This window comes from Puntigrus tetrazona, chromosome 11 (assembly GCF_018831695.1).
Source record: "Puntigrus tetrazona isolate hp1 chromosome 11, ASM1883169v1, whole genome shotgun sequence".
Taxonomy (NCBI): Eukaryota; Metazoa; Chordata; class Actinopteri; order Cypriniformes; family Cyprinidae; genus Puntigrus; species Puntigrus tetrazona.
The window spans coordinates 10,916,011-10,926,010 of NC_056709.1; the positions used below are offsets into that span (position 1 = coordinate 10,916,011).

The 10,000-nt window shown below is 39.8% G+C and overlaps 1 protein-coding gene across 4 annotated transcripts in view; it reads right to left on the reverse strand.

Annotated features, from left to right (window-relative positions):
- Positions 1–10,000, reverse strand: part of il1rapl1b (interleukin 1 receptor accessory protein-like 1b) — a 145,184-nt gene that overhangs the window by 134,876 nt on the left and 308 nt on the right. For all 4 annotated transcript variants that reach the window (XM_043252715.1, XM_043252713.1, XM_043252714.1 and 1 more), the window contains exon 1: positions 9,913–10,000. This exon is cut by the window's right edge and continues 308 nt beyond it. The gene's annotated coding sequence lies outside the window, so the exon portion shown is untranslated. The remainder of the gene's footprint in view (positions 1–9,912) is intronic.

The window sequence follows — 10,000 nt, forward strand, 5'->3', positions numbered from 1 at the left end:
TATTTGGCGTCCTGTTTATACACACTTTTATTTGTCAGCGTGAAGCTGCTTCGACACAATCTACATTAAACCAAGCGCTACAGAAACAAATGTGACTGTTTGCAGTGAGCTTAAAAGACTTTACATGCTGTATCACTCCAATCCATTTATACTTTAAATACAAACTGTAAATAAATCTGCTGTTTCACGCAATAATAAATCACTGTCACTTGTCGGAGCGCCAGAAAGAGACGATTTGTTATTGAGCGTGTGAATCATACACCAGAGAACACACACGCAATCATCAAATAACACGCGGTGCATGTTTCCTCCGGAAAACACCAGGAAGCTTCGTAATGGCTGAAGCTCCTTTCACAGGGAACGGCTTTATTGAGTTTGAGTGATGCGTGCCGCTGGACTCGTGTTCATTGGGAGCCGCTGACCGGCGCTAACGACTGACCCACCCCTTACCGTCCGGTTAGACGGGTCTCTCTCAGGAGATCAAACAGAGAAACACATTTACAGAGCGGGGAGCAAAGAGCTGCTCTCAGCGGACGGACACCGGCTCTCAGGAATCAATCACTCAACCGCAGGGTCACTTCTATAGAAATGGACTTCAGCTAACATCATACACACAATGCTTGTTAAAGTGCCCCTATTATGGGCTATAAAAGGTCTTAAACAAGAGGTTGTCATGCATGCAAGGTCAAAAAACACTTGAATTGTCTAATAATGTCTTATAATATACATTTGCTTGCTGTTTTGTAAAAACATCCATAATTGGGGCACTTTAATATTATGAATTAGTGTATTTCCTGTGTGAGTCGTCTCTCTACATGGATGTTGTGGCTTCATGTGGCTTTATGGTAAAAGCATCTGGACTAAAGCACTAATCTCAATAAACATAAAAGGACTTGTATATTATTAATCCCTTCAACTGACATCTGTACGATAGAGACAAAGCCTATAAAACAATCCACACTAATATCTATCAGCAGATATGCATAAATCCATCCATCTACGCATCCACCTATAGACCCATCCATTTATATACAGTTAGGTCCATATATATTTTAACACTAACACAATTGTCATCATTTTGGCTCTGTATGCCGCTGCAGCAGAATATAAATGAAACAATTGAGTTTAAACCGAAATGCAACCTTTAAGCTTTAATTCAGGTGGTTGAAAAAATAACTAAAATGTGAATGTTTTTCTGTTTTGTTGATGACTGAAGTCTGGACTCATGGACTTGGTTTCTTCTTTTGGATGCTTTGTCTGTTTGTGACTCTTTCTGTCTTTAGTTTTGTCTTCAGAGACTGAAAAGCTGCTCGATCAGCTTGAGATCAGGAGGTTGACTTCTACATTTGTCTTTATCTTCACGAACTCCTGGGCTGCTTCTTCTGCGTGTTTTGAGTCATTGCGCTACAGAACTTGATTGAATCTGGATAAATACTATTCTATATCCACTTCAGTCTTCTGTCTCATGATTAAACACCAGTAAGCCTTCTCCAGACTGCTTTCTCCCGTTCTTCTGGTGCAGGTTGATCTTAAATCCAGCCATTCAAAGAAGTGCTCTGGCTTTATTAGATGTCTTGTTTTAGATGTTTTCAGCTTGTGTCGAATCCTCCGTGTTTGATGAAGTCCTCTGATGAAGTCTTCTCTTGATTGTAGACGTCTGGCTCCCGGAAAGCGTTCTTCTTTTGGCTGAATGCTTTGAAAGGGTCTTTCTTCAAAATGGAGAGGATTTTCTGGTCACTTTCACCGTTGTCCTCCGTGGATGTCAAGGTCTTTTTATGTTGCTGAGCTCACCAGCATTGTAAATGTTTTTGAAGCCTAACAATCATGTTACTCTTGTGTGGAGAGATCTTTTTACCACATGATGTGCTTCACAGCAAGAGATACCAAACGAATAAGGCACACTTAGAATCAACACCAGACCTTTTACCTGCTTAATTAATGTTGAAATAATGAAAGAATAGCCCACATCTGTCCACAAAAAAGCGTTTTGAATCAATTGTCCAATTACAACACATGTTAACCTTTCCTTTAATTTCCATTTAAAACTTAATGTGTGACTTCAAGCCCATATTCACTATGTGTGTTTTGGTCAATAGCTAATAATAAAAACTCCGCCAGTGTCCAAATATATATGGACCTAACTGTAGCCATCCATCTATATATTCATCCATCCATTTCTATATATCATATAATTAATCCATTTATAGCTATCTATCTATATACAGGTGTGTCATATGGTGTGACACAAAACGTAAAAAAAACCCATAGATAATATGGATGTATCATCCTTCCATCTATCCATCTATATAGCAAACACACACACACACACACACACACATATTCGTGTATCCATCAATCCAACTATTTCTATATATATCTGTCCATCTATATTCACTCTTTCAAAATGTCTGAATGTCACCAAGTTAGCTCACATCAAAAAGTCATATAAAAGAGTGAATGTCAAAGAACGAAGCGTGGCTGCGAGATCATCGAGGTTCAACACTACAACAGCTGGCTTTATGTACAACGACCCGATATTTCTGTGATCTAATGCTTTCAGGACCCAACACCTCATACTCTGTCCTTCATCTCGTATTCTGTCTTGAGACAAACATCAGCACGCTGGTCCTGTACGGATGCTGTGACACTGACACATCTCCTTCACACACACACACACACACACACACACCTCAGTGGCCTGGGAAGAAGCAGAGGCAGGCAGATGATAATGAAGATGCCTAATTCTGCATTCGTGCGTCAGACTCTGGAGGCGGAGAGCGCTCGTGATGCAGCTGCAGCGAGAGGCACTTCTTTACTGTCAGGATGCCCGGCGTGTGTTTAATAAAAGATAAGAGAATCCAACCCAAATCTTTCCAAACACACAGCACTATTGAAATCCAACACCTGAATAATTCAGTCTCTGCGCTGCTTTACGGCCCATTACGCTCCGTGTTTAGCACGACTCGCTCGTGCCACGCGTCCGGCCTTCTTTCACTTCCGCCTCTTATCTGCCGCGCGGAGAAAGCGTCTTCTTCTGTGCAAGTATGGAAATTACAGAGAGTTTCTTTGTCACATCTTTTCCCAAGTAACCCGAACACATTATGTCTTGTTTAGACTCTGTGAGGTAAAACGTTCCTGGGCTTCACAGAGTAACTGTTTAAGCATTCAGAGAAGACGGTGTCGCTCAGGATGAATCCAGCGGAGCTCGACTGACAGGAACGCTCCGGAAAAACACCACACACCTCTTCTACATAACAGGGCTGTCAATTTATGCGGTTAATTATTAAAGACATAATGTGGGCCACAAAACAACCATAAGGGTCATTTTTTGGAAACTGAGATTTATACCTAATCTGAAAATTAAGTGAATTATATTGATAATAATAAGTAAATAATATGAGGATACAAACAAATATAAATATAGAAGAATCGCCTAATGAAGTTCTTAGCAATACTCATTAATAATTCAAAGATTTTTTTTATATTTGCAATAAACATGATGCAATAAAGCAGATAATAAAAGAAAAATGTATCGCTGTCTGTTGCTACAAATATATCTGTATATAGCTGCAGGCTGTTAAACTGTGTTACACTTTAAACAAAGTCTCGTCTGTTTTGAAAATAGCTGCAATCAAAGCCACAGCAAAAGTGTAACATGTCTCTGATTAACACTTAGTGGTGATTCATCTGTGATTCAGTGATTCAGTGATTCAGTGATTCAGTGAGCCAATTCAAAAAAACAGCATTGTTACTGAATGACTTAGCGGTTCGAACAAATCGGTTGAGTGAATGATTCAGTGACTCATTCTCTGATCTGCTGGCACCTACTGAGTACTATTTCTTTTCATTTTTTAAAAAATGGTTTCATATTTCAATATGCATTTAAAAACCATCAATGTCCATTTATTACCACTGTTTATATAATGCTGAACTGAAGCATGCACAATATTGACTTTAAATGATCTTTTGGGGTTAATTTCTCAGCTGAAATTGATGAGTAATTAATTAACCGGCACATTATGTAGGCTAATTAATGAGATTAAGAATCTGAATCGCTTGACAGCCCCACGCTTTAACACACGAGACAAACACACAGACGTTATGCGTCTCTTCTGAACAGAGAGCAGAAGGAGTTGAACAGCAGCGCCAGGTTTGATCAGAGATGACTGACTCCAACACGACTGCGAGAGGAACCGTATGATTTATAACAGCGCTCGCTCCGCAACGCTGCATTATTCCTCCATCCATCACGAGGAGGTGAAATCAGTCAAGCGGCCGTGAAGCTGACTTCACATCACTGTTTTTACAGAGTAATGTTTGCAGCCACATGCAGAGTTTCTGAGGAGTCCCGCGAGGAGCCTCACTTCTTTTCAATTACTTGCACGCATCTTCAACACTTTGAGCACCAATCCAAAAACTCAACACAAACATACAAACGCACTCAAAATATGGCACTTGTCAAAAGCAAACATTTACAAACGCCTTTGCCGTGATATAAATTCCTGACAGATTCGTGTGTGTGTCTGAGAATTAGTGCATGGTTTTGTACTTTGAGAGTCTGTGTGTAATTATACGAAAATAATCTCTTAGATCATTTATTGGTTTACATTTAAAGCTAGACCGGCTGCAGCTTTACGATTCGGGATAAACCGAGAACGGAGAATTGTGATTTTTATTATTGCTTTTCTAAAAAGTAGATATTACAACTCTATATGTGTCAATTATTAAGTTTACACTTAGGTATAATTCATTTGAGTTAAGATTAAGTGTATTTGGCCGGACCCCTTCTCCTAGAAGACTAAAGGGCCCGAGCTCGGCGTCCGGCCCGATCCCAAAGAGCTCCTCGCTGGAGAGAGAGGTTTGTAGGGGACTTCTCTGGTTCTGATTGGCTAACGATGTAATCACATAACCATGGAAATGATCTGTGTGTGCGCCTCCCGAAATTTATTTAAGAAACATCTCTTAACAATATCACTAGATACTAATGCTCTTAAAAATACACACACACACACACACACACACACACACACACACACACACACACGGTGCGGACTCAAACACAACTATTAAAAACGTCTCCAGTAAGACACGACGCATTGAGAGCAGGGGAAACTTTTGAAGATCACTTAATGTGTCTTTCAGTAAACGTGCGAGTTATTTCAGCAAAATAAGAAAAAATTGGACATCTTCACCCTGCTTTCACCCCCCATCAGTGATGGATCTCAAATCATACACTCACTTCTGGAAGAGGTTCAGATATACAATAGATTCTGGAAAAGTGAAGAATCTGCAGGATTCAGTTGAACTGTTCTGAACAAACGAGGGACAAAAAACTAAAGAAACATCCAGGTAACCACACACAGTATTAAGAACTAGACGTATTTTAATCATTTTAGCCACTCCATAGTTTTATGGGCTTTAAGTAAACATCTTTTACGGAAAATATCTAAAGCACTAAATGAAAAAAAGTAACATGCATTTTATATGATACCTCTCATTTTGTTCAAATGATTCCCATTTTCACAGATCCTGCAATGAATATTTGACACTGCCTTCTCCACGAGCCTCCTGGCAGCTGCTCACCCCAAACCAGAGAACAACTAGACGTGGGACGAGGACCTGAAGACCAGCAGAAGATCTCCCACGATCCGAGCGAGAACCCGGGCCTTCTCATGACTCACTGGACGAGTCCACTCATGCGTGGTCAGCAGATCCTCGTGACTCAGAGATCTGAGAGAGTGGGCCGAGTCCAGCGGGCCCGGATCAGTCCTTCAGTCCGTCGTAACGAGAGAGACGGAGACGAACATCCAGCTTCTGAGGGTAGCTTTAAACACTTTTAAACACTTTCATTAATATCTGAGTCACTGTCTCTGAACACACTGATGAGCTTGTGTTCATTTATAAAACAAGCAGAATTGATCTGTGTGTGAATGTGTGTGTGTGTGTGTGTGTGTGTGTGTGTGTGTGTGTGTGTGTGTGTGTGTGTGTGTGTGTGTGTGTGTGTGTGTGTGTGTGTGTGTGTGTGTGTGTGTGTGTGTGTGTGTGTGTGTGTGTGTGTGTGTGTGTGTGTGTGTGTGTGTGTGTGTGTGTGTGTGTGTGTGTGTGTGTGTGTGTGTGTGTGTGTGTGTGTGTGTGTGTGTGTGTGTGTGTGTGTGTGTGTGTGTGTGTGTGTGTGTGTGTGTGTGTGTGTGTGTGTGTGTGTGTGTGTGTGTGTGTGTGTGTGTGTGTGTGTGTGTGTGTGTGTGTGTGTGTGTGTGTGTGTGTGTGTGTGAGTGTGAAGTGTGTGTGTGCGTGTGTGTGTGTGTGCGTGTGTGTCTTTGCGTGTGTGTGTGTGTGTGTGTGCGTGTGTGCGTGCGTGCGTGTGTGTATGAGTGTGTGTGTGTGTGTGTGTGTGTGTGTGTGTGTGTTAAAATCCACACAGCTTACTTTTTCAAGCAATTTACAGTAACTTACAGTAAAATTTTAGAGCTACCTTTTTTACACAAGTAACACTATTTTCTCTAATGTCACTGACAGCTTCAGTAAAGGTCTCTTAGAGCTTCCACAAAATACAGCTTTTGGCGTTTGTGTTAAAAAACCAATAAGAAAACCAGCTTAGGTCAACTTGCATGCTTAATAAATGTTTTTGCTTACATAATATATGTACTGTATGTGTACTGTTTTTTTAATATATGTATAAATGCAAACACATGCATGTATGTATTTTGAAAATATTTACACGTATACAACTTTATATAATATATACATATATATTTAAGATATACTGTAAACATAAAGATATATATACATGCATGGGACTGTATTTATATATAAATAATAAATATTCACAGTACACAAGCATATATCACATCAACTAAACCTTTACTTTGGATGCAATTAATACATGACTTTTTTCCTCAGCAGATACAAGCAGACACACAGCATTGTTTTGTCACAGTATTATAGATATCATGTTAATATTATAAGTTAATGAGGTTAATTAGAGGGTGGAGATCTGAAACTGTTCAGCTGCACGCAATTTCAAGATCTTTTGGTGTAAGTGTATTGATGTTCCTATGTTCTCTACTACACTCGTAGAAATAAAAGTGCTTCTAGACGCCATGAAATAAGCTTTTTGTCTTGAACTTTTAACGTCTTCAGATTATAAAAAAGGTAAGAAAGAGATGTTTTTTGACTGAATGGTTCTTTGTATGGCACTGGTGTGAAGAACCTTTTAAGCCCCTTTATTTTTAAAGTGTGTATGAATCACACACACATTAGATCAAATGTAGGACGCTTTTATAATGAGGCCCCTGGTCTCCATTACATGGAGCTTCATGAATTAGGCAGAAAACCCACATTTACTGTTAGAGCCAGAAGATGAGCACAAAGTCTAAAAATAACAGACAACCGTCATGAAACACACACACACACACACACACACACACACACACACACACACACACACACACACACACAGCGCTTCAGAGAGATTACTGCCACCTTCCTTCCAGATGAATGTCAAATCAGAGTTAGGCTTAGCTTAGCTTTCCTCCAGAGTAAACTTCATCCCGTCACCAGCAGGAAGAGCTTCTATTCCCTGAGAAACACAGAGACAGCGAGCGTCCGGAGTCTGACCTTCAGAGGCCTGCAGCTCGATGGAGATCCTCAACATCAGCTCCCATTCAGACAGAACCAGGCGGGAACATGCCTCGAAAATGTTCCTAAAACGCTGACGTTTATGTAATTATGTTATTTTGGGGTTACAAAAACACTTCACTTTTTTTTTTTTTTACCCAAAACATGTATTTTTAATAAAAAGTCTACATTTTATGTTCTGATCAGAACATTTTATAGCAAACAAAAACGCTTTTAATATTCTATAAATTTTTGCTCATAATATAACGTCATTCTAAATGACTTGAACGTTATTTAAAGGTTACAAAAAAGCGCTCATTGACACTGAAAACGTAACATTATCTTAACGTCTGTTTTTAATATTCCACGAACTTTGTGTCACGATTGTAACATTGCTTAAAAAGTTACAAAAACGTTTCTTAGTGAGTTCTGAGAACGCAAATAAAACATCAATACAGTTAATAGAGTTAAGAAACATCTCTTAAGTTGCCTGTTTGCCGGGGATTTCCCAAAAATCTGGACAGTTTGGACATTTCTGAACATTATGAACCTAAAGATGCCGTTCACCTCCAGCAGGACGAGACTCATCACAACCTTCAAGTCATTCTGAAGCATCTTGAAGGACTAGATTATCCAATAACAGATGGAGGTAAGCTGGTGATGTAATCAGTCATCTCTGACCTCCGAGGACTCTACACCTCAAATAATCCTGCGGTGTGTTTGAAAACAGCACTTCGCTAATTCTTCTATAATTATTACACATGCAGCTTTTATGAGCTCATAGTAATTAAGAGATGAAATGAAAATGGAAAATGCTTCATTTGTCACGCTGCAGGACCACGTAAAATGAACGAGGCAAAGCGATTATTAATAACTTAACAGGACCTAAGCCGTGGAGATGACATTATTTAGCTCTCCAACATGCTATGCATCAAAAAGCCAAATATACACGTCAGCTTCATTGATTCACAGAAATGCTCGCATTAAACTTTCCAAAAGCCACGCTTCTGACAAGACGAGGTCTTTCCAGGGCTGGTGTTTTGATATCGGTGTGAGATTAATGAGCTGTGTTCACGCCTGAGGCTGACGAGTCTCATGATCGCAGGAAATCATGTAATTGGCATCTATTTAAGATCTAAGAAAGCAGCTCCAGCAGACCTCAGATCAGCTCAGGCCTCGACCACAGACCCTCAACCTGGGGAGAAAACATTAATGATTCCTTCAGAAGAAGCTTCCAGCTGAGTTTGAATGTGAGGGAATCAAACACGTGTGTTCGTAACGACAAACTATCAGAAGATTCGTCAAAATAAGAATGAATAATGTGCTTTCTGAGCTCCTGTGAAACACCTCTCGTTTAAATAATCGGCTCCGTCTGAGATCCTGCAACAGTTTCTCAGCAAACAGATGGTGGAGTCCAAACGACAGAAAAGCACTGAAATGATGCTGGAAACGCAGTTTAGTGAAGAAAGAGCCACTGCGTCCAACTTCAGCTGCAGAAACCAGCCTGAACACACACTCCACCACATCTACACCATCTACACCATCTACAGAGTAACCCTACTATACTCCTGCTTTACATTTACTGGAATCATTCTCTCTTCTCTCTCTCTCGGAGGTGACAGATATATGATCCTTCATGCAGGCTCTGTAGGTGCTCTCTCTCTCACACACACACACACACACACACACACACACACACACACACACACACCGGCTCTGTCCCGCTATCGCATAATTTCAGAAATGCTGCAAACGAATGAAAACGAATTTTAGTAATAAATACTGAATATTCAGTCGAACTCTGGTCTCTCTCATACACACACACACACACACACACACACACACACACACACACACAGTCAAAGCAGAAACGCGCTCATTTAAACGTATTAGTGTGTGCGCGCGCGGTTCATGTTGGCTAATATTAATTTAAATTTTTACACGAACTGTAGAAATCGCTGCAGTGCATCAGAGACGAAATCCTTCACAGCGGAGTCAAATCACCCAGAATCCTTCAAAACGAATCATAATCAATCAAATTGGCCGATATATAGCTATATTTCTGTAGTTATATATATATATATATATATATATATATATATATATATATATATATATATATATATATATATATATATATATATACAATTTTCGTTGAAGATTATTAATTTGATTCAACTCACCGATGCGACTGAACAACAAAACATTTCAATTGTTTTAATTAAATAATTTCTGCATCAAACTTTTAGCTAATGACCGAGAATTAATGATGTGCCAAATTTAGAAGCGTCTCACCCAAACTGATGGATCCAGATATCAGCAGAGACCGAGAGAAACCATCAGCCTTCTGCTCTCCCAAAGAAAAGATGAAGGAATTCTGAGG